General features: G+C 43.1%; 1 protein-coding gene across 1 annotated transcript in view; it reads left to right on the top strand.

Annotated features, from left to right (window-relative positions):
• LOC108795029 (collagen alpha-1(VII) chain-like) overlaps positions 1 to 6,000 on the top strand; it is a 204,348-nt gene that overhangs the window by 113,365 nt on the left and 84,983 nt on the right. The gene's annotated exons all lie outside the window — the stretch shown is intronic.

The raw sequence follows: 6,000 nt of genomic DNA, 5'->3' as shown, positions 1-6,000 counted from the left end.
TTGGAAGGAACAGCGTCCCTGGTTACCTGCTAACCAGGGACACTGATCTCCAGACAGCTAACTCTCCCTGGCGCTCCGGGAGTCTCCCGATCCCGGCCGCCAAGGAGAGAAGCACTGCTTTTTCTTTTTTTCTTTTTATTCTGACACGGAGCCGTGTCAGAATAGAAAAAAAAAAAGTTGCCCATTGGAATGCATTGCTAGAAAAAGCTGAGCATGTTCGGCCGACCCGAAGCCATGCGAAGCAAGCCGATGTACGGCTGATTTAAGACGATATACGGCTGTAATCAGCCTTACAAGCCTGAAGTGAATAGCCGAACAGTGTTCGGCTCACTTCACTTGGGGTCGGTTGTTCACTCGGCTGCCCTCGGCAGCTTAGTGAATAGACCCTATAGTAATAACATATACTGTACATGAGAGTAAAAGGCATACAAGAAAATCCGTCCTTATGTAACTGGCATCTAGAGCTGGCTACCCTTAAATAAACTTCGATACTGGCGATGTTTTACGTGATTCTCCAAAGAGTATTAAATGTTCATACAAAAAATTATGGTTATCCTAACACCACAGGTATCACAGGGAGATGCTATTCCAACACATGGTTTGCTACCAAAGTATGGGCTTCCTCATATCAGGGGTGCCCATTAGGTAGATCGTGATCTACCAGTAGCTCTCAAAGCTGATGCTGGTAGATCAGGAAGGGTGTGAATGGTGGTCCCTTTTTTCCATTTGGGTATATTTATTTAGCTGTGCACACATGATTACCTATTAGCCTGAGTCTGCTGAGCCAAGCTCCCTGACACCTCTCTGGTGGATACTGGTGGTTGAAGTGCTATGTATTACATCAAAGAATATTAGTTTACACAGCCTGTTGCACTACATTGTTTGCAAAATACAGCAAGGTGAGCCAGGAGAGAGAGCAAGGAGAGACAGCCAGGAAAGAGAGAGAGGAAAGACAGCCAGGGGAGAGCAAGGAGAGACAGCCAAGAGAGCGAAGAAAGACAGCCAGGAGAGAGAGAGCGAGAAAAGACAGCCAGGAGAGCTAGGACAGACAGCCAGGAGAGAGAGAGAGCAAGGTTTTTTTTCGTTGGTAGATCTCATGTAGCTCGTCATTTGAAAAGTAGATCTTAACACAAAAAATTGTGCTCTATATAGATAAATGCACACCAATCAAACAATACATCAACATATAAGATGACACAAAATCATGTACTATATATATTCAAAAACAAAACATGTGAAACTATTTGTTCTTGCCTCTTCATATGGCCATAAGTATGAAGGAAGAACACAATGGCAGTAAAAAGACCAGAAAACACATGCAGCAGCAACTAATTGATTTCCAAGGAACTGGTCCAGAGCAAAGGCCTGTAAAGAGTCAGATGCACGTTCCTGCTCAATAAAAATTGCATATAACTGTATAGGTTGTCACTATACTATATGTTGTATATATCACTTCTGAGCAGATGGGCAAGGTGACCACATAAAAAAAAGAGTCTTACAAGCATACTCCTCATCTCAGTCATGCCACAAATGCCCCATCAGAACATAAAGATCAAAACAAAAACCTAGTAGTTAGCAAAACGCTCAGCTTTAGTTGTCTGGAAAAGTCCACAGTATCTGGCAGGCAGCATGCACTCACTGACATAGTCTCTGGAGCCGGGGTATATCAACAGCTGGCTGGTGAGCCACATATGATAGCACAGAGCCATCAAGTGGATCATCAGGGGATAAACCCCCTATGTCCAAACAATGGCAGACGCAGATGGAACAGCCCTGTGATCCAGGCATCTTTGCCACATAGCTCACAGCAGTCTCAAAGACCACTAACCGGCTGCACTGCCTTTGCACAATACAGACTAGTTTAGAACCCATCTCAACCAGTGACCGGACAAAAAAAAAAAAATGAAAGCAGCAGAACATGAACAAGATCATCTGTTCCCTCCTCCCCCAAGCCATTCTCAGTGTTGAAAGAATAGAACTGTGCAATGCAGTAATGCCTTCCTTCCCCCAATCCGACAGCAACAATGCTGAGGATTAGAGGAAGCTAATGCAAAAAGAGATAAAAGTACTGTTTCTAACTATATGTAAAAGTTAATAAGTGGACACATATTGTCTTTCCATACCTACCTAGAGTTCAACTTTAAAGAATAGGTAATAATTTAGTGTGCTTATCTTTCAGAATCCGTATATGCTAAGCATTTTGCTAATAATACTTTATACTGTATACATAGTGCCTCACATGTGCACTGCAGAACCCATTCATTTCAACTGAAAGCCCATTTCCACCTTTGCAGAGGTATTTTTAAAAAACATATGCCAGCAATCTACACAGAGTATACATGAAGCAGGCATATGCAGGTTATGTATATGAACACAAAAACTAAATTTTTTGTCGCATGGAAATTTCTGCCTCTGTGATGTCCAAGAAATGTGTATTTTTTTCTTCAGTGTATTGTGTGTAAGGAAGAGCTGGTGTTTACTGATCATGTTACAATGGATGACAGGGAAGGAGGCAGCTGGATACAGTCTGACACCCTTGTATCAGACTGAATTTCCTTTGGAAAATGTTTTGAATTTCTAGAATTCAGGCCTAATAAAACCTTCATTAAAAAAATTAAGAAAGCCTGCAATGTGAATCATCAAAATGTGCACATGTATACATCACTGCACCTCTTCATTACCCCAATAAATGCTAATCACTTAGAAAGGTGGAAATGGACTTGAAGGCTTGTCAACAGACTGATAGGCTGCAGAAAGGTCTCCAATTGAAATTAATTAAGACTATGGCTTGCATGATGGGAGTATTTTGAAAAAGAAAAAGGGTATGTGATTCCAGGCAGTCAACATAAATCACTTCAGCCCTCTAGTTAGGTAAGTATATTCTATTAATATTTTATGCTTACGCAAAGAGAGTCCAGGAGATTAAAAACAGTAAAAGTGCACTTATCCTCTAAGATATGTTTGTCAGATTGGTAAGTATGCAGGCTTTATGCAATGCCTAGAAAACTGCACAATAGGGAAAACTATGGAGGCTTTCTGTGCTGCCTTTTACTCAGCAAGCATGTTGTGTAAATCAATTATATTCTTTGCCATCTCAGATATATGTATAGCGCTCACCCCCAAAGGAGCCACTGGAATAAATGGGTACTTCTGTTTCACCTTTGTGATGAACCACTTGTAATGGATACCCAGCACACCAGCACACCTTGTGGGCTTTTTTATGAAAGTTTTACTAAACAAATAATATTCTGTCTTTGTCAAATGGATAATATAAAGAACATCAGCAAAAAAAAAAAAATCTGCCTGCAATATACAGTATACACTTTAGCTATTTAGACAGACCTCAGCCGCTGTAGTCTGATTGCTGCAATATGTATAATACTCAGCTAACTGAGCTGACTGTGAACCCACTGACTATGGTAACTGGGTTAATAACGACTCAGTCCAAAATGTCCCCAGGTCCCTATACTACTGGCCAGTAGTAATTTGCTACTGGCCAGTAGCAAATTCCGGCCCCAACATTGGGGCCGGAATTTTGTTGCAGGTACAGGTTAAATCCAGCAATAACAGGTGTCTTTTGGCATCTCAAAACACAGATGGGTTTGGATGGCGATTTCTCCCTCTCCAGTCTTACTCATTGAACTCTAAATCCTGTGACACATTGCATGCGAAGCCTTGCAGAGCAAAGCAAAGCTGTCAGGCACGGAGCTTCGCATGCAGTGTGTGAGCTCAGTGCGGCCAGATGAATGACTGCATCTTCAGGGAATGAGTTTGTGTGTAACAACCGATTGGACTTTGCATGGTGACGCGCGGGTTTATACGCGCAAGCCGATTGGCTTAAGATAACATTTTTCATCTCGACACACTCAGCTTTGCATGCTCTCACAAGCTGACGTGCTGGAGTGAAAATGACATGGCAGCACGCCGCTGCTCCGTGTGCAGTGTGTCCCAGCCAGTAGAACAGCAGATCTCTCCCTCTCTGGTCGCAGCAAGTCACTCAGGCACAGCAGCGTCCTTTCATTTAGGGGAGGCAGCGGTGTCTCTCTGTAGTACAGCAACCACAGGGTCATACGGTGATCGGGCAGGCGGATCCTCCAAAACAACAGAATCAGTATTTGCTGAATAGAAGATCAGGCAGCTTCCCTAGTAAAGTCCACAGCTCTCTGCAGTGTCAGCAATATCACCTCCAGGTTTCTATCTTTCCCTGAGATGATAGCACAGACAGTTCTCAGCAGCAGATCTAATCACTTCCAGCCTCTCTCACAGTCTGAGCATGCTCACTAGACAAGGCAGACAAGGCTGAATGCACTCCTCTTCCAGATAACAAAGCCTCCTGGGAGCGGTAGTTCAGTGCAGCATAAGTTTACGTTGTCTCTCGCTAAGGGACTGCCCTTAAAATGGAAATGACAATAGCCCCTCTACATATGTAATGTATATATTCCTGCATACTGCAATTATTATGCATGTGCATTATGTATGTCTAAAAGTAGGCTCACGTCCATGGTTAAATGTGGTGCTTGGCAGGCCGTGTTGACACCTACCATGCACCCACCTCACACAATGGGGTTGATTTACTAAAGGAAAATAGGTGTTCACTTTTCAAGAGAGTTTTTCCCTTAGCTTAGTGAATGTAGTGAAAACTCACATTACTAAGGATACCTAATCACGTGCAAGGAAAATAAAAAAGGGGTATTTTTGCTTGTACAAAATTGGATGACGGAAGTTAGCAGAGAATTACCCCATCCACTAAGCTAAAGTAAACTGAAAATGAACTTGAAAGTGAACAACCTATTTGTCTTCAGTAAATCAACCCCAGTGAGTCTAATAACCCATTTTTTGTGGGTAGTTGGTGCATGAAGCATGGGAGTTTAATCACTGTATGCAAGATTTAGGCTTCAGCTGGTTATTTTTGGCTGGGTAAGTGGGCTGAGCATGGGTAGAACAACACCCCAACAATGCTCTTCTGCATGCAGCTAGCCATAGGTTGACCATAGCAAAATAGGTTACTGATTTGTAAAGAATATAACAGGTTTGCTTACTCCTTCGTTGGGTGGAGCCTCAATGTTTTGTGCATTATATAAACACACTTCCAGCCGAAGGATCGGCCGAAGCTACGGCCAGATCCTTCGGCAGCTTTGTGAATAGACCCCTATGACTAGACTCACTATAACAAGAACCATTCAAAATGTTTTCTGTTTACATCCTTCCATTAATACATTATACCTATGAGTTTGTTGATAAAGCAGTAAACAGATATGCTTATCTGCCTTTGTAATGGCGGAAACCAGCCTGAAATACAGAAAAATCTAGTTAAAAAAAAAAAAAAAAAAAAGAAGAAGAATAAAATGAGAGTAATACAAGTTCTTTTTTAAGCCAGTATCACATGGGTTGATCCTGACAAAAAGTGACACAATCTGTGTAGGGCCAGTAATCAGCTCTTTATAAGTGTCTTTCTTTCCTTGCATTGTAGCATTATACAGTATTTACTATAGGTAAAAGGTAGGGATGCACCGAAATTCATCCGCCAAAACATATTGGCTGAAAACGGCACTTTTAGCAAAATGCCGACAGTACCATCTTTCGGCCGAAATTGCGGTGCATGCCTAGTTTCTCTCCTCCCCGCTGTGCACTGCTCTGAGTCCACTCAGACACAGCGCAGCGGCCAGCAGGGAGGAGGGAAACTGTCAGAGGAGGTTGAGCAGCGCGGGGGAGGAGAGCGCTGAGAGCCCCGATGTCAAAGGCGGCCGGGCTCTCCTCCCGCACCACCCCCTCAGCCTCCTCTGACCGATCAGGATGCCCGGGTCTGCGGTAAGGGGTAGGAGTCAGTTGTCAGAATAGACCAAGCTCTCCTCCCCGCACTGCCAGCTCAGCCTCCTGTGACAGCCGATCCAGGTTGGGGAGCGGGTACAAATATTCAGCGATCAGTGATAGCTGACTGTTTGTAAATAATTGGACATAGTATGAGTTACTATGTACCAGTTATGAATGAATAGGAAGTGA

This window comes from Nanorana parkeri, unplaced genomic scaffold (genome assembly GCF_000935625.1).
Source record: "Nanorana parkeri isolate BGI_ZX_2015 unplaced genomic scaffold, ASM93562v1 scaffold27, whole genome shotgun sequence".
Lineage (NCBI taxonomy): Eukaryota > Metazoa > Chordata > Amphibia > Anura > Dicroglossidae > Nanorana > Nanorana parkeri.
This window is presented reverse-complemented; position numbering and strand designations above follow the sequence as displayed.